At 43.9% G+C, this 25,945-nt stretch overlaps 1 pseudogene; it reads left to right on the top strand.

Moving 5' to 3' along the window:
* LOC145415042 (1-acyl-sn-glycerol-3-phosphate acyltransferase alpha-like) overlaps positions 1-25,945 on the top strand; it is a 183,885-nt pseudogene that overhangs the window by 129,993 nt on the left and 27,947 nt on the right.

Genomic DNA, 25,945 nt, shown 5'->3' with positions numbered 1-25,945 from the left:
ACATTGAATATGACAGGTAAAGGAATAAGAGAGAGTGATTGAAATAATAGGAGGAGAAAAGAAATGAAAGAGGTAGTAGAAAAGAGAGGAGGAGATATGTTTAGGGACAGGAAGAATGGGAGAAGGATAGGGAAAGGAAGAGAGACAGTCAACAAGTGGTCTGTTAAAGTCCCCACTTATTGAATTAAGCATCACTGTCTTGTTTGCCTCACACTTACAGCACTATATTCAGGTTGTATATAGAACACAATACAGTAATCCCGCATATTTCGCGGTAGTTACGTTCTTGTAACCCCCGCGAAAATTTAAATTCGCAAATACTCTATTAACAATTGAATCTTGCACTTGTGTCCACCATGCTGCCCATCACACAGTCCACGTCCATACTGATTGCAAGACAATTCCCCGTCAGACAATTCCCCGTCAAAACATAGACGATTCCCCTTCAGAACAATTCGCACCCTGGACGATTCCCCACCATTCTATAAATATACTAATCAGTACTTTGATAAATATACTTATTATTACTTAATCAATACTTTAATAACTATATTTCAGGGGGATCCAGAAAAGTCTATGTTCAGTAGCGTAGGTTCTGGATACTATTTATTAGTTGCACCTTTAGTCAATAATTAACTTGTTTCTTCCTCGCTGTAGTCGCCTTTGAATTATATTCTAGCGTCACCCATAGCTATCTTCATTAATGAAGGCGAATTATCTTGTGTTTGTTGTGACTGCGAATTGTTCCGAAACCTCCATATTCATCCTGAAATACCTTCTTACAAGATTGAAAGCACATACTCCATTATGAAGGAAAAACGTAAACACCGTACTGTAATACACAATTATCTACACATTTATTCACAAAACAGTACAAAATGAAAAGATGCATTAACTGGTGATAGCAAACACTCGCACGGTCGCTTCTTAGCTTGTCCAGTAACACAATTTTCTAAGGTCATAACTTTTCTTGATCGTTTTGTCACTTTGGAGTTCTTACTAATTATATTATTAGCCTTTGGTGAGGCTGGCTTACGTCCTGGGGCCATGTGGAAAGCAAGTGGGAGGCAAGAGGCTCATATCATAGTACAGTTACAAGAACACCAGACACGTGAGCCAGTCAGGCGTGGACTGAGGATTATGCGGGGCAGAGAGCAGTGTTGCCATACCCAAACAACGAAATTATGCTAGGGCAGTGAAAAAATTATGCTAGATTGAGCAAATTTGTTCCAAGTAAAAAATGAATTATGCTAACTTGAAGCTAAATGATAAAATTCTATACATATTCATGCTATATATTAATAATGTACTGTTTACTATGAAAATATTAAAATAACCTACATGCAGTAAGAGGGTAAATATCGGTTTTCTGCCCATACTGCTTTTTCCCACGAAACTTACGTTTTTCTGATGGATTTTGATGTGATTCATTCGATTTTGAGCATCATTTCCGTCGGAAATAACCAGATTTTGATATATGACCCCCCCCATCCCCCTGCAACAGTGGGGGATCTTTGGGGAATCGGGGGTTATAGGGAGGGGGGGAAACACAGAAAATGGTCATTTCCCACTGAAATGAAGCTGAAAATCGAATGAATCATACCAAAATCCATCGGAAAAACCTAGGTTTCAAGGGTAAAATACAAAGCTCAAATTTATCCTAACCAAACCTAACCGAACCAAACCGAACCTAACCTAACCTAATCCAACCTAACCTAACCTAACCTAATCCAACCCAACCAAGCCCAAACTGAAAGTAACCAACTATTCAAACCTTACATCTTCTTACCTTATTCGTCTCTCTCTCTCTCTCTCTCTCTCTCTCTCTCTCTCTCTCTCTCTCTCTCTGATTTGTAGCTTTTATAAAATTATTCCAAAAATATTCCATTCCATTCTAAATTATGCTAGAATGATGCTAAAACTTCTAATATGCTAAAAAAATATTCCAGACTCGAAAATTTTATCAAAGTTATGCTAAAAGAATAAAATTATGCTAGATATGGTAACACTGGCAGAGGGGCCGCGGGAAAGGGACAGAGGGTGGCGTGAGTTTACCACGCTACAATTGGAAGTTGCGGGAATTTCAAATTTTTTGTTTTCTGTATATTCAAGGATATTTTAGTTGAACTTATTAATGCTAAGAAAATCCGCGAGAGGGCAAAACCGTAGACAAAAAATCCGCAAAAAATGCGGGATTACTGTACATTACAGTGAGTCCTCAAAATACGAAAACTCGATGTACTGTACGAATTTCTGATGGTATGAAAGCGATGAATGTAGGACAAATTCCACAATACAAAAGTATCTGTCTTGATGGTACGAAAATGATACGAGAAAAAATATGAAAAATTCAAAATGGGCGCGCTGCACAGTGCTGCACTCGCTTGCAGCAAGAAAATGAACTAACCCCTCTCTGGTAAACACATTTTCGCGCGCTTCTCAGTTGAGTCACGTCTGTCCTCTCCTCTCAGCTTCGCTGTACGTTATGCTGTTTTTCACTGTTCTTCCTCGTTTCGTATTTACACCATGCCTCCCAAGTGCCCTGCATCATCTCCAGCTGCCAAGAAGAAACAACACCACACTTTGACTCTGGAGAGGAAATTGGACCATCAACAGCTTCAGAAACACCTGCACCAGTCGAGGAAGTACCAGAGGAGCAACAGGATCCCACCATGTGACTTAGCACCATATCAGTGACACGAATCTCCAGCCGCAGCCCAGGTTTATATTTAACCATACAGTGTACTGGTACTACAGTAATTAGTTGTTTGTTTTATTTTTTTATGTCTGTACAATAGTGTAGTACTGTATTTGTGTATTGCATACTTCTAAATAGGAGGGGTAAAGTTTCAGTGGGGGGTCCAATGGGGTCCTGGAATGCATCTCCCCCTTATATGTATATTTCAGTAGGGAAAATCATTCCGATATACAAAATTTCTGATTATGAAAGTTTTTTTTGTCCATATCTCTTTCGTATTTCGAGGACTCACTGTACCTGTAACCTGAAAATATGAAAACAGTTCTCAGCACAGTGCAAACACGTGGGTAAGTTCATTGTCTTGCGGGAGGGTAGGACCCACTTTTGTGTCTGTAAGATCTGAAATCTGTGAACCAGGACCATTAGAATGAAAAATTAGCTTTTATTTACCACCACTCACATGATTGTCTGGTTCGGAAATCAATAAATCAGTAGTCAGCCACCCCATCACCTTGTTATCAACCCTTTGTTCAGTTTATTTGTTCATTGGGAAAAGGCCTTTGACAGAGTCCCTAGAGAGGTGGTGAAGTGGGCAATGAGAAAGCTTGGCTTGGAGGAGTGGCTGGTTAGGGTGGTTATGGCCATGTATGTGGGTGCTCACACCCAGGTGAGAGTGAATGGAGATTTGAGTGATGAGTTTTCCGTGAATGTTGGTGTGCATCAGGGGTCAGTCTTGAGTACCATGTTGTTTATCATGGTACTTGAAGCCCTTTCACGTGACTTTAGAAACGGACTCCCGTGGGAGTTGTTGTATGCTGATGATTTGGTGTTGATTGCAGAGAATGAAAGGGAGGCGGAGGAAAGGTTTAGGAAGTGGAGAGATGGTATGGGGCAAAAGGGTTTAAGGGTAAATGCAGATAAAACAAAAGTGATGATATCTAGGGTTGGTGGCGGTACTGTCAAAGACGAGGGAGAGTGGCCATGTGCAGTTTGCCACAAGGGCGTGGGAAGTAATTCCATCTTGTGCGGTGTGTGTGATAAATGGGTGCATAAGAGATGTAGTGGTATCAGAGGTAGACTGCGAGATAATGCTGATTTTATGTGTACGGCGTGCCGGGGTGAGCAGGTGGAGATCGTCAGACGTGAAAGAATTGAACTTGCTGGTGAATCTCTTGAGTGTGTGGAAGAGTTTTGTTATTTAGGAGACATGTTGTGTGCTGGAGGTGGGGCTGGAGCTAGCTCTGTGGTTAGGGTGAGAAGTGGTTGGAAGAAGTTCAGGGAGCTCTTGCCTCTCCTGACATTGAGGGGGCTCTCCCTACGTGCTAAGGGGTCTTTGTATGCAGCGTGTGTTAGGAGTGTAATGCTGTATGGCAGTGAGACCTGGGCAGTGAAGGAGGAAGACATTCGCCGGCTCAGACGTACAGAAATGACAATGATTAGGTGGATGTGCAGTGCGTCCCTGCGTCCAAGGCCTGGAGGGGCTGGGTTTACAATGGAAGAGTTGAGAGGTAGGATGGGACTGGAGTGTATTGGTGTTGTGATGAGGAGAGGTAGATTGAGGTGGTTTGGACATGTGGAGAGGATGGGGGATGATAGTTGGGTGAGGAAGGTGAGAAGTGTTAATATTGGGGGTGGGGTTATGAGGGGTAGACCGAGAAAGACATGGGACGAGGTCATTAAGTGTGACCTTAGGGTTAAGGGATTGAACAGGGAGGCTGCAATGGATCGTGCAGCATGGAGAGCCGCCATTAGGTGACCAAGGCCGACACATGCAAGCATGTTGGAGCCTTTAAAAACGAAAACGATTGGGAAGATCAGGTTGTTTGATATTTCAGAAGTTCAGGTCATCAAGGTGTGGCATAGCAAGGATTTACAGAAGTTTTTGGGTATGCCAAAAAGAAAGAAAAACAAGACATGTTTTTCCACGGCCAAAAGCTGATTTTTAATTTTTAACTGGTGAATTTGAAACTACCCAGAGTAAAGAGGCTTTCAGCCATCACATGACACTCAGGTATTTCAACCTTATGTATCCACTGATGTCTTTTATTGGTTTATTCTTGCTATCTCCAGATAATTTTATTCATTGTGGCTGAGACTCTCAGAAATGGAAAAGTTATGTGGTGCTTTCTTTTCCCTTTCATAACAGGTCTCTCTCAGGTGGAAGAAAATCATCTGGAGATAGGAAGACAAAACTACAGTACCAATATTAGCAGATTTCAGGAGTTAAATGGTGACCAGATGCACCATCCCAGAGTTAAAGAATTGCAGTGTAGGGTGCAGATACAGTGTTGATTATTTTCTTCCTCTTTTAAATATATTTCATTGTGTGCAGTTGCTTTTGCTTTGGTTCACCTTGTGAAGGATTTAGTCAGTTTTTTCCCCAAAATAGTTTATTTAATTGATTACGGTAATATGACTATAGGTCTATCTATCTATTGCCAGACGCCTCAATCCCGTTTGGGGTGGCCACAAACAAATCGCCTCCAAGTCGCCCTGTCCCCCGCCATTTCACTGCCCTGCTCCCAACTCACACCCCCCTCTCTCATATACCTCTCCACCCCATCCCTCCATCTCATCCTCGGTCTCCCCCTCCCTCTTCCACCCTCCACCTCACTCACATACACTCTCTTCGTCAATCTTTCACCCTCCATCCTCTCCACATGGCCAAACCACCTCAGTGTGTTCCTCACAACGCTTCCTATCACATCCACATCCACACCACAACGCTCCTTTATATCCTCATTCGTCAGCCTGTCTCTCCACGTGACTCCACAGGCTCCTCTTAAATAACTCATTTCCACTGCTCTCACTCTTGACTTGTGTCCTTCCAACAATGTCCAAGCTTCACTTCCGTACGTTAGAGTTGGTATCACAATACTGTCATGTAGTAACTTTTTTACTTCCATGCTCACTTCCCTGTTTCTTATCACTGCTTTTAAGGAACCAGCAACCTTTCTTCCCTGCTGTACCCTTTCAAGCACTTCACCCTCCAAACCTCCATCCTTACTCATCACACTACCCAAATACTTAAACGTACTCACATTTTCCAATTCCTCACTATAGGTACTTCAACTAAATCAGACTGGATATCCAGGAAAGAAGATGAACCAGATCTCAGGAACTGTGCTTTTCTGGATTTTCCCAACCAAATCCCAGCATTAAGCAGAGGGTCCTTATGGATAGATTACAACCACTTTTGAGAAGAATAATGACAGAGCTCATTTTTATTTTAAAGGGTAGCTTGATTAGTATTAAGCTTGAGAGAGCCCTTCATGAAAGTGTTTTTTTGCTGACACTTGCATAGAATGAAACCAGGACAGTGTGACAAAGTGTTTTCTAGGTTGCAAGCTGTAGAAATTACCTTTCTCAGAACAGCTGCAGGGGCATAAGAAGGATGGATGGTGCAAGTAATAGCGGAGGTAATGGGTGTTATGGAATGGAAGAAAGCACAATAGGAACAAGATACCCTGTGACTTTGAAGAAGAGAGTGGAGCAGTAGAAGGAAAAAGAATGTTTGAAAGAGGGAGAGAGATATTGGAGGCATATCTGTCATGGTCCTCTCCAGTTTGGGAGTTCCCTAAGGGGAGTAAGGCTTCAGAGTTGATGATAATGAGATAATGGCAACCTTAAGTTCATGCTCTGTCCTGCCTGTAGTGCTTGACAGAGACAGCTAAATGAATTCCAGTGGCTGTTTTTAACATGAGTGCTGTATCTATGAATACCAAAAGCAGTTAAAGAAGTGTCAAAAAGGTGTAAATCCCTTGCCTTATGGTTTTCTGCACATAGTTCATCCTCCTGTTTTGATCCCCTATTAGCAGCAGCTTCCTTGCTTTGCTTCTTGCACAGTAATTTCCGTTCTCTCTTCACCTTTTCAATCTACTACACCTTTTCTTACCCACCAGTTAACTCACATGTACCCATTTCACTATCTTGTGTGTATTCATTCTCTCATACCATTGTATCAGCAGACTTCTTCACTCCTTATCTTCCATAGATTACGAAAGGGAAAGAAGACTTCTGGACAAATGTGGAAACATGCATGGAAAAGTTTGAAAGGAATGAGAGAGTGCTTGTCATTGGAGTTATGAATTGAAAAGTAGGGAATGTGAAGGTGGATGGAGTAGTTGGTGAGTGGGGTGTACTTGCAGAAGTGGATGACAGTGGCAGTGCTCTAGTAGACATTTGTGCAAGAAGGGGGTTGGCAATAACCACTACCCTCTTTAGACACAAAATGATCTACAGGTATACATGGCAAGTGATGAGAAGAGTGGGTGGTGAACTGAATGAACGGAAGGCAATGGTTGATTTTGTGCTTGTGGATTATAGAATGAGAAGGTGTGTAATGGATGCAAGAGCATATAGAGGTTGAGGAAGTGGACTTTCTGACCACCACTTGCCGGTGGTGAAAGTCAAGGTTTAAAGGAAATGGAGGGATAGAAGAAGGGAAGGACAGGAGGAAGTTGTTCATACAAGGAGGGTAGAAAGGTTGCAAGAGATGAAAAGAAAGCAGAATATAAGAGAGAAGTGGAGGAACGATTGAGTGAATATGATTTGGAGCAGAAGGGAGATGTGGAAAGTGTGTGCAAGATATTCACATAAGAAATCTGTGCTGCATTCAAGGTGGTGTGTGGGGTGAAGAGAAGACGAAAGGGGGTGCAAGAAACAGCATGGTGGAATGAGGAGGTGAGACAGGCCATGGCAAAAAAGGAGAAAGCATGTAATGAGTGGATGAGAAACAGGGGCTTTGAGGAAGTTGAGAGATGGAAGAGAGAGGTGAAAAGATTAAGAAGACAGAGTAAGAAGAGAATGGATGAGGAATTTGGTAGAAATTTGTTTGTAAAGTTGAGGAAAGAGGTAAAGAGAGTTAGACAAGGTGATAAAGAAATTAGTCAGGGTGTGAAAGATAAAAATGGTAGATTGCTAGTGGAGAAGGGAGAAAAAGTGAGCAGATGGAGAGAGCACTGTAAGGAATTGTTGAACACAGAGAATGAAAGTTATGGGAATATAAGTAGCTGGGGAATGGTTGGGAGAAGGAGGGAGGTGAGAAGAGAGGAAGATATCAGTAGGATGGAAGTTGTGGAAGCAATGAAGAAAGTCAAAATGGGGAAAGCCCCAGGAATTGATGGAGTGCGTGGTGAAATGCTGAAGCATGGGGGAGAGATAGTAATAGAATGGATGTGGAAGATGTGCAGATTGGCCTGGGAGGAAGGTAGAGTCCCGGAGGATTGGAAGTCAGGTATAATTATTCCCCCGTACAACGGAAATTGAGAAAAAGAAGTGTGTGGTAATCGTAGGGACATTTGTCTTCATAGTGTAGTAGGAAAAATATATGGTAGGATACTTAATAACTGACAGAGTTAGGAAAATAACAGAGGAATTACTGTAGTTGGAGAAGAACAGGTAGGTTTTAGAAAGGGAAGAGGTTGTGTTGATCATATGGCCATTCTTAGGTCTTTTGTGGAAAAGTTTCAAGAGAAAGGAAAGAAGTTGTATGTGGCCTGCTTGAATTTGTAGAAAGCATATAACATGGTGGATAGACAAGGAATGTGGAAAGTATTAAGAATATATGGGGTAGATGGGAAGTTGCTGATTGCCATGATGAGTATGCAGTAGTCCCTCATTTATCTGTACGCTCAGCATCCGAATGTGTCCATTATCCGGATTCTTGACCTTGGCTCTTTTAAACCATTATCCGAATTTGCTTGCTGTTATCTGGACGTAAAAGTCCCTGAGAACTTTGGCTAGCCAGCTGACATGTTCAGACATTCGATGTCGTGACCGCTAGGCTCGAGCCATGAGTGGGAAGTTGTCTGTAACCCACAACCAGAGCTAAAATGTCCATCTGCCCCTGTACTGAATGGTCAAACTTGCGCGCTCATCCAGTCACTCCCAGCGAACCTCCAGCTCCTGAGTAATACGACTGTAACCCATAAGTGGTGTCAAAACATCTGTACGCATCCCCACCGAATTTGCAATGTCTCGCGGCCACCGAGCTAAGTCTTTCCTAACCGCCACCACCATCGAACACAGATCACAAGCCATGAGTACATGTTCAGTGACAGCGGTGGCCGTCTCTCTACCGAATTTCCAATGTCGTGTGACCACAGGGCTAAGTCTTTCTCAACTGCCACCACCATCGAACACAGTCCACAAGCCACGAGTACATGTTCAGTGACAGTGGCCATCCACCTCTCTACCGAACGTACTGTGTCTCGCGGCCACCAGGTGAGAAAGAGAGAGAGAGATAGACACACTTGACTGTTGCACCAGTTGAGCAGGGCAGTACTCCCAAGGTGGATGGAAAGCTGATGACAGGGAGAGCTGGAGCTCCTCTTTCATCAGCCCTCAGGAATAGTTCCTGACCATCCCCCTTTGCTGAACTTTTTCAGTATTTCAGTAACACAGAGAGTAGGCCAGCATGCTTTCCAATACAAGTTGCTCTAACTATCAGCACTAAACTACATGCACAATACACACCACACTTCCTTTTCAAAATTAAATAAAAGTAAAATGGCGCACTACAACAACGCCTCCGAGTCCCCAGGGGGGAGGATCATAAATGCCCCCACCATCCGCCCCTCTCCAGGTGGAGCTGCCTGGATCCAGTGTCTGACTCACCTTTTCGTCATTTATGCAACATTTGTGGCCTTTCCTCCTTCTGTCTGTTGAACACCACCTTTCCTCCTCCTAACCTCATCTCTTCCTTACTGAGACTCATCTGTCTGAGGCAACTGACAGCAAACCCTTTTCTGTATCCTCCTAGCTTCTCTATACTCATTTCAAAGCCAGAAGTGGATGTTGCGTATACAGAGATGGCCCGATTATCCGGGCTATATGGTGTTAAGGGGTGCCTGATTAATCCGAAAGCACGATTAATCCGGCGGAAACACAAGTACTGTACTGTTAGACTTATTTATTTACTGGTAAATGTACACTTAAGTACCAGAAAGACCTTTCCAGTTCAATGTATATTCCTCCAGCTTGTTTCAGTATTTTTCAGACTATATTCAGTTCGGTAAATCACGTTTTCTTACTGAAAGATTTCCTCCCCGTTAGTATCGTCACGTTCTAAAGCTGTACCTACGATTGTTTCCAGCACAATGGACGAAACTCATCGTACTCAAATGTGGACTTCATTTCCCAACTTCCCAACTGAAGATTAGGTTAGGTTACATTATTAGGTGCAGTTAAGCTAGGTTAGGCCAGGTTTAAACACTTAGATTAGAACAGTGTCTTCTGCCATTACATTAACGAATCAAAGAGTCGTCATACCAGAACAAATAAAAACAGCGGGGAAAGATTTAACAAGAAATGTTTATTTACCAAAGATTTAACAAGAAATGTTTATTTACCAACCCAGAAATAATCAGAAAAATATAACAGACTATCAGGATGAACTGATTTGGTAAGGTGCTTTTACTGCTTACAGCAAAGCGTATGTTTACCCCCCTCAAATACTCAGTGTTTCTGAGTTCAGAAATTTGTGTGCTCCCGTGGCAGACCTTGAAACCATTTTTTCAAAGTTATAAAGTCAGTTTCTTTTTCTTACAGATGTGAAAAGACTCGTCTGGTACACCTGGCTTTTTCCCCTCCTCCCTAAACCCATCTTGTGATTTGTTATGATTCGTGAAAGAAAATTAGGGGGCATGTTACATTAGAATTTAAACATAAAGTTAGGGTGCATGTTACTTTAGCATTTAAACATATCGGCAAAAACATCTGGGATGAAAGGACCGCCGAGCTGTTTGGGATGGTAGAGTAGGGTCGTATAAACATACCAGTGACCTTGGTTCTCTTCCCATAATTGTTCGCAGTTTTTAATAGCTCTCCCTAACCCAACATCCCTGACACCGGTACAGTAAAGCATTGTTCAAGGCTAGCAGCCATAAGGGGTTAATGGAATACATTATTGTTTGTATCAATACTCTCTCTTTCACACATACACGAACGAACAAAAGAATGTGCAATAAATGTACACTTAACTGTAAGGAGGAGAAATAACTGTATGCTCTGTCGGTCCGAAATGTGTCGGGAAGCGACATCGAACAAAGACTGTGGAACTGAATGCCACCGTACGAGAACACTTGAGATGAAAGTATTTTTTCTTATTAGTAAACATAATTGTTCCATTTCGTCCCCTATAATTGTGAAACTCGTAAATTTTCGTTCAAGCATACAGCCTAATAACCTTACCAATTCAATTCATATTCTCTAGTTTGTTTTTGTATTTTTCTAGTTTGTTTTCTTATTATCATAACTTTCCTTAAGCCTTACCTACGTTTGTTTCCGGCATATTGGAAGAAACTTACTCATAATTAGGGTGCATGTTACATTAGCATTTAAACATAGCGGCGAAAACATCTCACTATCTCAGATGAAGTGGCAGGCCGCCTGACTGTTTGAGATGGTAGAGGAGGGTCGTGAAAACATACCAGTGACCTTCGTTCCCTTCCCATAATTGTTCGCAGTTTTTAATAGCTCTCCCTAACCCAACATCCCTGACATCGGTACAGTAAAGCATTGTTCGAGGCTGACAGCTATGATGGGGTTAATGGAATGCATTATTGTTTGTATTAATACTCTCTTTCACACATACAGTACACTTAAGAACGAACAAAAGAGTGAACAGTAAATGTAAGAGGAAGAAATAACAATGCTCTGTTGGTCCGAAATGTGTTGGGAGGCGCGATACCTAACGAAGAATGCAGAACTGAATGCTAACTTACGAGAACGCATAAGATGAGTATTTTTTTTTTTCTGATTAGCAGACATTCTTGTTTCATTTCGTTCCCTAAAACTAGGAAACCCGTTACTTTTCGTCTCAGCATACAGCCTAAAGACCTCACCAATTCACTTCATATTCCTCCAGTTTGTTTTCTGTGTTTTTCTATTTTGAGGGTAGTAAATTACCTTCTCTTGCTGAAAGATTTTCTCTTTTATCACGTTCTTTAAGCCATACCTACGATTGCTTTGGGCATAATGGAAGAAACTCATCGTAAACAAAAGTGGATTTAGTTTCCCAATTTCCCAACTGGAGCCCAGGTTAGGTTAAATTATTAAGTAGTTAAGCAAGGTTAGGCTACGTCAGGAGTATCAGTTGCCTCACCAAACTCCATCCTACCACCCTTGTGATCGAGTTGTGAGCAGGAGGTGTGGGTGGGGGCAGGGTGAGCAAGACTTTCTCTGGTTTATTCATGCCTCTCTCCCTAGAAACTGGATGCTTCCTGTTTAAACCGGAGCTATCGTACGGATAATTCTATGAATTACTGTACCACTGAACCATTGGGTCACGGCCCGGATATACCGAAAGCTGGATAATCCGAGCCTGGATAATCGAGCTTCCACTGTATGTATGCAATGATCTGTCTTGCTCTTGTGTTCCTGAACTTGATTCTTCTGAATTCTGTACTCTCTGGCTTTGGCTCTCCTGTCATTCTCTTAGTAAATATATGTGCTCTGTTTACTATCTCCTAATTTTACTGACTGTCAAAAATTCTTCGACTGTCTTCTACGATGGAACATATTCTATCCATTTCTCTATCTATCTATCTATCTATCTATTGCCAGACGCCTCAATCCTGTTTGGGGTGGCCACAAACAAATTGCCTCCACATTGTCCTGTCCCCCGCCATTTCACTGCCCTGCTCCCAACTCACGCCCCCCTCTCTCATATACCTCTCCACCCCATCCCTCCATCTCATCCTCGGCCTCCCCCTCCGTCTCCGCCCTTCCACCTCATTGACATACACTCTCTTCGTCAGTCTTTCACCCTCCATCCTCTCCACATGGCCAAACCACCTCAGTGTGTTCCTCATAACACTTCCTATCACATCCACATCCACACCACAATGCTCCTTTATATCCTCATTCGTCAGCCTGTCTCTCCATGTGACTCCACAGGCTCCTCTTAAATAACTCATTTCCACTGCTCTCACTCTTGACTCGTGTCCTTCCAACAAAGTCCAAGCTTCACTTCCATACGTTAGAGATGGTATCGCAATACTCTCACGTAGTAACTTTTTCACTTCCATGCTCACTTCCCTGTTTCTTATCACTGTTTTCAAAGAACCAGCAACCTTTCTTCCCTGCTGTACCCTTTCAAGCACTTCACCCTCCAAACCTCCATCCATACTCATCACACTACCCAAGTACTTAAACATACATTTTCCAATTCCTCACCATCCAACCTTGCTGTACATTCACTGACTTCACCTCTCTCAAAGACCATCACTTTACTCTTCCTACATTCACCTTTAGATTCCGTTTCTTGCACACTCTCCCAAACTCATCCATCAAGCCTTGCAGCTCCCCTTCATCTTCACTCAACAACACAGTATCATCTGCAAACAACAGTACAGAGAGTTTCCAAACACTATCCTCTCACCAGGGCCACTCCAACATCCACTACCCTACCGTGTACCTCTTTTATTACCCCATCCATGAACAGATTGAACAGCCATAGAGACATGACACATCCGTGTTTCAACCCAACCTCCAAAGAGAAAAATTCACTTAGTTCACCATCCACACGCACTGCAGCCTTAGCGCTATCATACATACTCCTCACAGCATTCAACAACTTTCCATCTACTCCATATATTCTTAATACTTGCCACAATCCTTGTCTATCCACCCTGTCATATGCTTTCTCCAAATCCATGAAAACCACATACAACTTCTTTCCCCTGTCTAGAAACTTTTCCACAAAAGATCTAAGAATGAATATCTGATCCACACAACCTCTTCCCTTCCTAAAGCCTCCCTGTTCTTCTCCAACTAATTCCTCTGCTCTTTCTCTAACTCTGCCAATAAGTATCCTACCATACACTTTTCCTATTATACTAAAAAGACAAATGCCTGTATGATTACCACACACTTCTTTTTCCCCCTTTCCTTTGTACAAGGGAATAATTATACCTGACTTCTAATCCTCCGGGACTCCTTTCTCTGAAATCCCCATTTTAGGAGATTTCAATGTTCACCACCACCTTTGGCTCTACTCTCCTTTCACTGATCCACCTGGTGAACAAGCTTTCATCTTTTCTATCCTTAATGACCTAGAGCAGCTTGTACAGCACCCTACCCATATCCCTGACCATCTTGGAGAGAGCTCCAACATACTTGACCTCTTCCTTACAGCTAATCCTTCTGCTTACACTGTCAATCTTTTCTCTCCGTTGGGATCCTTCGATCATAACCTTGTTTCTTTAACCTGTCCTATCACTCCGGTATGGCCTGTGGACTCTCCAAAGAAACGTCGTCTGTGGCACTTTGGAACTGTGGACTGGGAGGCCCTCAGGCAGTACTTCTTTGATTTTCCCTGGAATGATTATTGCTTCCATGGCCGGGAGCCATCTGAGTGTGCCTTGCGCATTACGGAGGTTATTCTCTTGGGCATGGAAGCATACATTCCATTCTCATCCTCTGACTAATACAAGAAAGCCTTGGTTTAATCATGCATGTTTTAATGCTGTCCGCAACAAGGAGAGGGCCTATAAAAGGTACTGGAGCCAACCCACCCCTGAATCACATCTTTTTTATGTTTCTGCTTGGAATCGTGCTAAGTCTGTTCTGCCCTCTGCTAAAGATAATTTCATCCGTACTAAATGCTCTCAACTCTCCAATTCGAATTCTTCCTGCTCCTTTTGGCACCTTGCCAAAAACCTTTCTAACAAGTTTACCTCATCATCCTTCTCTTCTACTCTGATGGCTCTGTAGCTATTTCTTCTACTGATAAAGCAGATCTGTTTGCTCAGACTTTCTCCTCCAATTCCACCTTAGATGATTCCAGTGCTGTTCCTCCCTCACTTCCTCCCTCTGACTTCCTCATGGCTGACATTAAAATTTTTTCAGCTGATGTATTTTCTGCCATCACTGGCCTCAACACTAACAAGGCATGTGGGCCCGATGGGGTCCCTCCTGTTGTCCTCAAGAACTGTGCTTCTGTGCATACACCCTGCCTAGGTAAACTCTTTTGCCTTTGTCTGTCAACTTGTACCTTTCCATCTTGCTGGAAGTTTGCAGTCATTCAGCCGGTCCCAAAGAAGGGTGACCATTCCCAGCCCTCTAACTATCATCCAATTGCTTTAACATCCTGTGTTTCAGAAGTTTTTGAGTCCATTCTTAACAGAAAAATTTTAAAGGATTTTTCTATTACAACCTTCTTTCTGATCATCAGTATGGGTTCTGTCAGGGACGCTCCACAGGCGATCCTCTCATCTACCTTCAGATTCCTGGTCACCCTCCTTTTGGGACTTTGGTGAAAGCTTTGCCATTTGCTCTTGACATCTCAAAGGCTTTCGATCGAGTCTGGCATAAATCTTAATTTCTGAACTGCCCACTTACAGTTTCTATCCTTCTGTCTGTGCCTTCATCTATAGCTTCCTTTCCAGTTGGTCTATAGCTGCTGTTGTAGACGGTCATCATTCTTCTCCTAGATCTATTAACAGTGGTGTTCCTCAGGGCTCTGTCCTATCACCAGCTTTCTTCCTTTTGTTCATAAATGATCTTCTAAGGCTCTAAGCTGTACAGCTAACCCTATCCACTCATACGCTGATGATTCCACCCTTCACCTTTCCATTCAGTTCCCGCAACGTCCATCTCAGCAGTTACTTCAACAAACAAGGGATGAGGCTATGGCACACCTAATGTCTGACTTGGCTCGTATCTCTGACTTTGGTAAAAATAATCTTGTTTTTAATGCATCAAAGGCTCAGTTTTTACACCTATCCATCTATCATACAATCCTACATTGCCCCATGAGGAGCATAGGAGCCCAGAGCTAGGCAGCTGGTCTCGACATTTTAGATATGAGTGACCAGCCTCACTCATCCCTGAGTGGCATTACATGAGCAATCAACCCCAACCATCCCTTGGATATATACCTTCACCGGCTCAATCCGACTGGAGAGCAGTAATTACTCACTAAATCACCAGGTGCCAAAATTTGGTTATATGGTTACCACCCAGCCTGGTGTACAGAAAACTATTTGGCTTGTCACTCAGTGTAGAGTCACCCACAGGCAGAAGGAAGAGGAAAGAATGAAAGAAAGAAAGACAAGATGGAGTGTAAAGTCACCCATAGGCAGAAGGACAAGGAAAGAATGAAGGAAAGAAAGACAGAAGAGGATGGAAGAGAGGAAAGGGCAGACATCCGAGAGCAGGACTACATCGAGTGAGTAGATGGTGAGCGCCCCCACCTACCACAAGTTACCCATCAAAATCCTCCACAGGAGTACCCTCTAATGTTTAATAATATTTAGCTCAATTCTGCATCATCCTTGAACATGCTTGGGGTTTCATTCACATGGGACTTATCTTGGGAAGATCATATTGCATCTCTTGTAAAATCTGCTTCCAAGAGATTAGGTGTGCTAAGCCAACTCTGTGCCTTCTTTACTCCTGCACAGTTGTTGACTTTATACATGGGTTTTATTTGCCCCTGTTTAGAGTACAACTGTCATGTGTGGGGAGGCTTCCCACATACAGCTCTTCTCAGTAAGGTGGAGTCAAAGGCTATTCATCTCATCAAGTCTCCTCTTACTGGCTCCCTTCAACCTTTGTCTCTTTGCCGCACTGTTGCCTCTTTATCTCTTTTCCATCGCTACTTCAATGGTCATTGCTCCTTTGAACTGTCTGCTTGCATCTCTCCACCTCTACGATGGGCGCATAGCACCCATCTAGGAAAAAACTCTCATCCCTTTGCTGTCCATCTCTCTAATGCAAGAGTTAACTGTTGCTCTCAGTCCTTCATTTATGCAATAGGTTAACTCTGGCACTGTCTCCCTCTGAATGTATTTCCTACTGCCTATGATCTCCAGTCTTTCAAACACAGTGTGTCCAGGCATCTCGAAATGAATAGATCTTGAATTTGGCTCTCTTTTGTGTTGTTTTTGTTTGTTTCTTGGAAAGAATGTTAATGCGGGTTCAGCCTGTGGTTCCTTCTTCCTCGCATAAAAACACACACACACAGAGTGAGAGAGAGAGAGAGATTCCTTCCCATGATATGATTACACTATCACTACAGCAATCTCTATAAATGCTTATGATAGTACACAGTGTGTTTATATGTATCGTACAGTACACTTCCATTTGGTATGGGTATTCGTTTCAATACCACAGCCAGCTACCTTAGCCAAGCAGCCTCGATGGGATAGGTTAGGTTTGGTCAAGTTAGGTTAGGGTAGGGTATGAAAACATACATAATTTTGCCAAGGAAACACATTGAGCATATTTTTGAGGAAATCCTATGGTTAGTTTTGAAACGACGGGGCAAGCCTCATTTCTGGCTGAGGGTTCCCAGTGGCCACCACGCATGTAACAAAGAGCACAAGCCACGAGTAAATTTACTATAAAAGCGCCTGGCCACCTCTACACTGAATGGCAGGAGTCACCCAGCGTCCGGGATTAGTGCGAAACGCCTGTCCGCGTCCCTACTGAATTGTCAGAATCGCCTGGCATGCCACATTAGTCATACACTGCCAGAGGCGGCGATGTGCTGGTCATCCGCTGTTGCTGTCATGTGCTAACCCTTGCCTGGGGAAACAGAAGTAAACCATTTATGCAGATGTCAGTTTGCTGCATTTGTCTTCGTCTGTGCTCGGACGCAACCGTGGGTTGTGATATGGCAGCTCTGTACAGTCACTACTCGTTTTATGATGGGGTTACGTCAGGTCATACCTTATCGTATACCGATTTTATCGTAAATTAGGAGATTGAAACACATTATAAAAGGGGGGTTATGTCAACTCAACTTCCCAAAGTCACCTAACGAAGACTGAACCATAAATGACAATTCATTCCATCCTGTGTTGGTCCAAGTCATCTCCAAGTCGTCCCCCCCAAGGCTGGGGGACAGCCTGTGCTTACAGGCACTAGTGGTCAGCCTCTGAGTCAGACAGGAACAGGTTAGTGGGAGGGGAATCCGGCCCATACCTGCACCAACCTTAGCACTGGGGCCCAAACCTGCACCAACCATAGCACTGGGGCCTACACTGGCACTGACCTTACCACTGGGCAGACAAATCCACAGTACTGTACAGTAATTCATTAAAAGAAACACTATCACACCAGTACAGACAGAATTACTCACGTACAGTAAATCATTGCAACAACACAATACAGTACAGTAATCACACTTGCGTAAAGTTTGCCTGGTGCTACATGATGTTTATTGTAGTATGATGTTTGGCTGAGAGTTGATGATAACAGGGAGGCACACACGAACAAGTTGAAAAGACAGGCTTTGAAGGGGTGGCGGGACCTGAACCATAACAGTGCGCTGCATGCTGGGGCCACCATCTTGCCTGAGACAAGCAATGGTCACCTTGCGTGTGCCTGACGGTTTCCAATGGCAAAATAGTTATAGCGGGAAATTTATCGTAAATCAGATTTTGGGGTGGACCTTTTATATTATTGTTGTAGCGTATTATCATAACCCGAATCAATGTAAAATGAGTAGTGGCTGTACTGCTTGCCGGCCAACAGGCCTGCACTTCAGTTCCCGCCTTTGTTTTGCCTGAGTGCCTTGTTTGCAAAAATGGCTGTAAATGTGGTTGCTTTTGTGGTGGTCCCCTACGTTCTTCAGGTTGTCTCTCTCCTCTGTTGTATTCTCGTGTGTGTGGTGATGGCCCAACCACCACCTGAGAAGTGGAAGAGGAAGGTTCTGACTCTGGAGAAGAAACGTGAGATACTGTATTTGGCAAGGTTGACGTGGGCTGGACCACAGGATGCATACTTCGCAATTATGATCTAGCCCGTTCAACATTGTTTGATACCAAGAAGTCACGGGACAAGTTTATGCAGTATGGACAGGACTTTAGCGAAAGCACATGTAGGGGTGATAGGAAGGTCATGGCCCAGGCCCAGCACATCATTATCGACTGGTCGACATTGTTGTGGTTTCGCCAGCAACGTGGTGCTGGTGTGTTAGTGCGTGGGACCAAGGTGAAGGCTGCAGCCGAGAAGTTTGCATGCCTGCACAACGTGCACGACTTCAAGGCATCTCGGGGATGGCTCTTTCGTTCCAAGCTTCACCATGGACATACTGACCGTAAGGTAAATGGCTAGGCCTTGGATGCGGCAGTGGAGGAAGTAGACTCATTTCGCCAGAAAGTACATTGCCTGATCAAGGAAGGTCTTGCCTTTGGTCAGATCTATAACACTGACGAAACTTGTCTGTTCTATTTGTCCTTGCCCACCACCTGGCTGAGGAAAGGGAGAAGACTGTGCCTGGTTGGAAGTTGTCCACTGTGTGCTCTACCAATGCTAATGGGATGCACTGCCTCAAACCCATTGCTGTTGGGCATGCAAAACAACCACATTGTCTCTGTGGGTTGATGGATAGCCTGCCTGTTGTGTGGTACCATTCTGTGAAGGCCTGGTTTACCGCTTGTGAAGGAGGTTATCTGTTATCTGACGGAGGTCCTTGGTATCATCGTGACCAGGCGAAGGCACTCCTGCTTCTGGACAATGCCCCCGCATATCTGTTTGAGAAGATTTGGTTGCTTATGATGGGCAGATTAGGTGCATGTTTCTTCCACCTAATGCGACTGCTCTGATTCTACCAGTGAACCAGGGTGTTACTGTGGCTGTGAAGAGACTGTACTGCCGGAGGTTCCTGAATGAGATGATGGTGGTGCTGGAGGACGAGGACACAGCTGAGGACATACGTGGGGAGCAGACCTTGCAGAATCTTAAGTGTTACGATCTGAAGTCTGCAGTGGTCGAGTGTGTGGAAGGAAGTCTTCATGTAAAACCCTTGAAAGCAGTTGGTCTCATCTCTTCCAGGGAATCTAAGCCGAGCACAACTTTGAGGGATTTAACGAGGGTAATTTCCACATCAACCTAAGAACAACAGAACAGGTGGACGTTGACGATGTGAGGGATTGGCTGGATGACTTCAGCGGTGATCCTGGTTATCAGACCATCTCTGATGAGGAAATCGCTGGTGCTGCCTCTGTGGGCATGGAAGAGAACAACAAGACCGATGAGGACCAGGATGAGGATCCTGACTCATAGCCCTCCGCAGCTCCATCACTCCCTTGCCTCTGACCTCCGTGGTTACCTGGGGGGGGGGGTGCTGGAGTATGCCGAGCACCCGCACTGTGAAAGGGAGTTGGTGCCACTTAGCCTGGCAATGGAGCTGCGGGCAGTCTGGGACGCTGTCATCCTCCGGCAGAATCGTCGGTCCTACTGTCAGACCAGGATCGCCTCCTTCTTCAAGTCTGCCATCCCCACGAGTGCCAGCCCATTCTCACCACCACCACCAGCTCATTTCCCGCCTTCACCATCAGACCCGCAACCGAGCACGTCGACAGCCGTTGAGTCTCCGTTGGACGTAAGTTTGCTGCTGTCTTCAGAGCCTCCTGAGGTGGTTAGGCCACCATCACTGAACCGCACGTCACCAGTCATCGCCCAGCTCTAGCAGGTACAGAAGGAGGAGGAGATCTTGGACATTTGCTAGGCACAAATGTTTGCCACTAGACCACATGGGACAACACCTGCTGGAGGTGTGCGGGTTAAGAAGCTTGTCTGTGTGCACTCTTTGATAAGTACCCCAAGCGAATGTTTTGTGGCAGGTAACTTTAGGTTAATTTCATAGTTTCCATGGTGTAAAAATTTATGTAGGATATTCCCATGTGTGTTTTGATGTCAAAATATGGCAGAATGACCTGAAAACAGTGCCCAAAATATTTTTTTTTTTTTTTTTTTTTTTTTTTTTTTATGTGACCGACTCTGGGCATAGGCTTCACAGCCTGCTTTCAAGGCCCAGTAGTCCTCCTAATAAGCACACCTCTACATGTCACCACTTCGGCGCTAACACCCACCGTCCATACTGAATACATACAAGGGCCATCTCATACAGGACTGGTGTATTGGTATTAGCGGGGGTATTTTTACGACATGTCGGCGGGTCTTCTGGTAGATCAGTAAAGTCTGATTTTATGAAATTCAAATCCTTAAACTGTTCCCTGCCTCAGCGGGATTTGAACCCGGGTCCGTCAGGACTGCAGGCCAACTCTCTACCGATTGAGCCACCGCCTCCCCCTACAGTACATTATGTACAGTACATAATGTACTGTACAGTAGTGTATAGGTAGAGTGTTTTTTTTTTTTTTTTCATGGTTTTCTTGGTGTTGAAAATTATTTTGGATAATTCTATGTATGTTTTTATTTCAAAATATGGCAGAATGACTGGAAAACATTGCCAAATAAGGAGGGGTACTGTGCATACAATAGTGGATAGGTAGGGTGTTTTTTCTGCATGGTTTTTAGTTTTTAGTATTACTTTGGATATTCCTATGTGTATTTGATGTCAAAATATGCCTGAATGATCAGAAAACACTGCCAATTTTACCATAGATACTGTCCAAATAGGTTAGGTATAAGTTGGAGGTTGGGTATAGGTAGGGTCTGTGTATAGTAGGGGAACAGTATTCATTATCCAGATGTTGCCACTATCCAGACATGCCTTTGGCTCTGTTATGTCTGAATAAATGTGGGATTACTGTTCAGTTTATGAGGATGCTAAGGCTGCAGTGCCTGTGGACAGTGAACTTAATGAATTTTTCTGTTTGAAAGTTGGATTGAAACAGTGTCATGTCTCAATGGTTGTTCAATCTGTTCTTGGATGGGGTTATAAAAGAGATACAAAATAGGGAAATGGATGCTGGAGCGACCTTAATGAGAGAGGGCAGTGTTTGGAAACTCCCTGTGCCGTTGTTTGCAGATGATACTGTGTTGTTAAGTGAAGACAAAAAGGAGCTGCAAGGCTTGATGAATGAGTTTGGGAGAGTGTGTAAGAAATGGAATTTAAAGGTGAATGTAGGAAAGAGTAAAGTTATGGTCTTTGAGAGAAATGAAGTCACTGAATGTACAGTGAGGTTGGATGAGGAGGAAGTGGAAAATGTGAGTGCGTTAAAATACTTGGGTAGTCTGTCTGTCTATCTATCTATTGCCAGACTTCTCAATCCCGTTCGGGATGGCCACAAACAAATCGCCTTCACGTCACCCTGTCCCCCGCCATTTCACTACCCTGCTCCCAACTCACACCCCCCTCTCTCATATACCTCTCCACCCCATCCCTCCATCTCATCCTCGGCCTCCCCCTCCGTCTCCGCCCCTCCACCTCACTCACGTACACTCTCTTCGTCAGTCTTTCACCCTCCATCCTCTCCACATGGCCAAACCACCTCAGTGTATTCCTCCTAATGCGTCCTATCACATCCACATCAACACCACAATGCTCCTTTATATCCTCATCTGCCAGACTGTCTCTCCATGTGACTCCACAGGCTCCTCTTAAACAACTCATTTCCACTGCTCTCACTCTTGCCTTGTGTCCTTCCAACAACGTCCAAGCTTCACTTCCATACGTCAGAGTTGGTATCACAGCACTGTCATGTAGTAACTTTTTCACTTCCATGCTCACTTCCCTGTTTCTTATCACTGCTTTCAAGGAACCAGCAACCTTTCTTCCCTACTGTACCCTTTCAAGCACTTCACCCTCCAAACCTCCATCCTTACTCATCACGCTACTCAAGTACTTAAACCTACTCACATTTTCCAATTCCTCACCATCCAACCTCACTGTACATTCACTGACTTCACCTCTCTCAAAGACCATCACTTTACTCTTCCCAACATTCACCTTTAGATTCCATTTCTTACACACTCTCCCAAACTCATCCACCAAGCCTCGCAGCTCCCCTTCATCTTCATTCAACAACACAGTATCATCTGCAAACAACAGTACGGGGAGTTTCCAAACACTGCCCTCTCTTACCATGTCCACTCCAACATCCACTACCCTACCTTGTACCTCTTTTATTACCCCATCCATATACAGATTGAACAGCCATGGAGACATGACACATCCCTGTTTCAACCCAACCTTCAATGAGAAAAATTCACTCAGTACATCATCCACACGCACTGCAGCCTTAGCGCCATCATACATACTCTTCACAGCATTCAACAACTTCCCATCTACTCCATATATTCTTAATACTTTCCACAGTCCTTGTCTATCCACCCTGTCATATGCATTCTCCAAATCCATGAAAGCCACATACAACTTCTTTCCCTTCTCTAGAAACTTTTCCACTAAAGATCTGAGAATGAATATCTGATCTACACAACCTCTTCCCTTCCTAAAGCCTCCCTGTTCTTCTCCAACTAGTTTCTCTGTTCTTTCTCTAACTCTGTCAATAAGTATCCTACCATACACTTCTCCTATTATACTAAGAAGACAAATGCCTGTATGATTACCACACACTTCTTTTTCCCTTTTCCTTTGTACAAGAGAATAATTATACCTGACTTCCAATCCTCCAGGACTCTACCTTCCTCCCAGGCCAATCTGCACAACAAAGAAGAAAAGTCGCTGGTTCATTGAAACCAGTGATAAGAAACAGGAAGTGAGAATGGAAGTAAAAAAGTCACTGCATGACTGTATTGTGATACCAACTCAAACGTATGGAAATGAAGCTCGGGCAAGTCAAGAGTGAGAGCATTGGAAATGAGTTACTTGAGAGGAGCATGTGGAGTCGCCTGGAAAGACAGACTGACAAATGAGGAAGTGAAGAAGCATTGTGGTTTGGATGTGGATGTAATTGAAAGCGTTAGGAGAAATACAATGAGATGGTTTGGCCACATGGAGGGGATGGAGAGTGAGACACTTACGAGGAGAGTGTATGTGAGTGAGGTGGAGGTGGGGAGAGGGAGGGGGAAGCCAAGGATGAGCTGGAGGGATGGAGTGGAGAGGTATAAGAGAGAGAGAAGGGGTGTGAGCTGGGAACAGGGCTGTGTGGCTGGGGACAGGGGGACATGGAGGCGATTTGTTTGTGGCCACCCTCTATGGGAATAATGTGTCTGGCATTAGATAGATAGATTTATTATGTGTGTGCTCCGTGGAACTTACACATATTACTTGACTGTCTCATTTTGACAACTAATTTTTCATATTTGTCCCTCAGGAATGGTGTACATGTGGCCAATGTTCTACAAGATAACTGCCATTGCCAAGAAAGAGTTGTTTTATGCTATGCCCTTTGGCCTGACAGCATGGCTTTGCGGCACTCGTTTCATTGACCGGAGGAACCCTGACAAAGCCAAGGCCTCTATGAATGCAGCTTTAGAGTACGTCAAAGAAAAAAGTGTAAGTTTGTATAACATGATCCTGTACTGTGGCATACTTGTGATGTAATTTCCCTCTTAGTGGTAGATAGGGAAGGCTGATTGTATAACGATCATTGGTGCCAATATTCATTGATTTGATGCATATTTATGCTGAAATCTCTCATCAGCATACACATTAGTGTACTTTTCCTGATTTATGTTTCTAAATATCATCATGATCTTTTTGTTTTTATGCTTAACTTTTGCTCTTTTTTTTTCCCCCCCATCATCCTGTTGTTTTGATGTAGGGTTTAGACACAACAGAAAACAAAAGACAGAAGAGAGAGAACTATCAACAGCTTGCCCAGTGAAATAGATGAGACATTCATTCACATATCATTCATGCCCTTGGAATCCTGGCTCTGAATCACATGCATAATAATCCACACCTTTTTTTTATTTTTTTTTAATTGATGTATTTCATATTACAAACCAAATAGTTCAGTGACCATCAAGGGGGAAAAAAAAGTGCCAAAATCTTGTTGTGTACTCCATCACACATATATACAGTGATCCCTCAATTATCCAGACATTCATTATCTGGACGCCGGGCCTTGGCTGTATTAAATCATTATCCAAATTTACTTGCAATTACCCAGACATAAAAGTACCCGAGAACTTCGGCCGGCCAGCTGACATGTCGAAACATTCGGTATGGTGGCCACTGGGCTTGAGCTGTGAGCGGGAAGTAGTCTGTAACCAACAACCAAAGCTAAAATGTCCGTCTGACCCTGTACTGAATGGCCAAAATCGTGCGCTCATCCTATCACTCCCAAGGAACCTCCAGCATCCGAGTAGTATGACTGTAACCGGCAAGCAGGGTCAAAACATCTGTGCGCATTCCCCACCGAATGTCTAATATTGCACGGCCACAAGGGCTAAGGTTATTTCCCAACCGCCACCTCCATCGAACACAGACCACGAGTACATGTTCGGCGACAGCGTTCATCCGCCTCCGTATCGAAGGTTGAAAGTCCCCTGTCTCGATGCGTTGTATTTCTGCATGGCCATTCGGTGTCTAATAGACTGCAGGCCATGAGTACTGTATGTTTACGACAAAAGTGCCTGTCCGCCTGTTGACAGAAAGGGGAGAATCCTACCCACAGCCTCGCCTCTCCCCCCTCCATACCCTTTCGGCTCCCCCCCCCTTCCATACCCTCCTGGCTCCCCCCTCACTTTCTCAGTCTTACCCTCTTCCATAGTGATAGCATTGGATCATGATTTTTCAAATTTTTTTTCCTATATATTCGACTACTATTGGTCATATGGAAATTCCGCGATGTCCACAAGAAAGTTCATGAAATTCTGCATCAACACATTTGCTTAACTTTTGGAAGATGCTGGCAAAATGTTGATTTAGGATACAGGGAAGTTATGTGAAGGTACAGGCAAGTCCTGGTTAATGAGCAACTTCTTAACGAGAATTCGCAAATACGAGGTCTTGAAATTTGCAGCACCGCCTGTTTAACTATCTATCTATCTATTGCCAGACACCTCAATCCCGTTTGGGGTGGCCACAAACAAATCGCCTCCAAGTCGCCCTGTCCCCCGCCATTTCACTGCACTGCTCCAACTCACACCCCCCCTCTCTCATATACCTCTCCACCCCATCCCTCCATCTCATCCTCAGCCTCCCCGTCCCTCTTCCCCCCTCCACCTCACTCACATACACTCTCTTTGTCAGTCTTTCACCCTCCATCCTCTCCACATGGCCAAACCACCTCAGTGTGTTCCTCATAACGCTTCCTATCACATCCACATCAACACCACAACGCTCCTTTATATCCTCATTCGTCAGCCTGTCTCTCCATGTGTCTCCACAGGCGCCTCCTAAATAACTCATTTCCACTGCTCTCACTCTTGACTTGTGTCCTTCCAACAAACTCCAAGCTTCACTTCCGTATGTTAGAGTTGGTATCACAATACTGTCATGTAGTAACTTTTTCACTTCCATGCTCACTTCCCTGTTTCTTATCACTGCTTTCAAAGAACCAACAACCTTTCTTCCCTACTGTACCCTTTCAAGCACTTCGCCCTCCAAACCTCCATCCTTACTCATCACACTAC

This window comes from Coenobita brevimanus, chromosome 101 (genome assembly GCF_032717465.1).
Source record: "Coenobita brevimanus isolate Jiangsu-jjx chromosome 101, ASM3271746v2, whole genome shotgun sequence".
NCBI classification, from domain to species: Eukaryota; Metazoa; Arthropoda; class Malacostraca; order Decapoda; family Coenobitidae; genus Coenobita; species Coenobita brevimanus.
The sequence above is the reverse complement of the archived record's forward strand: the minus strand, read 5'-3'. Positions and strand labels throughout refer to the sequence as shown.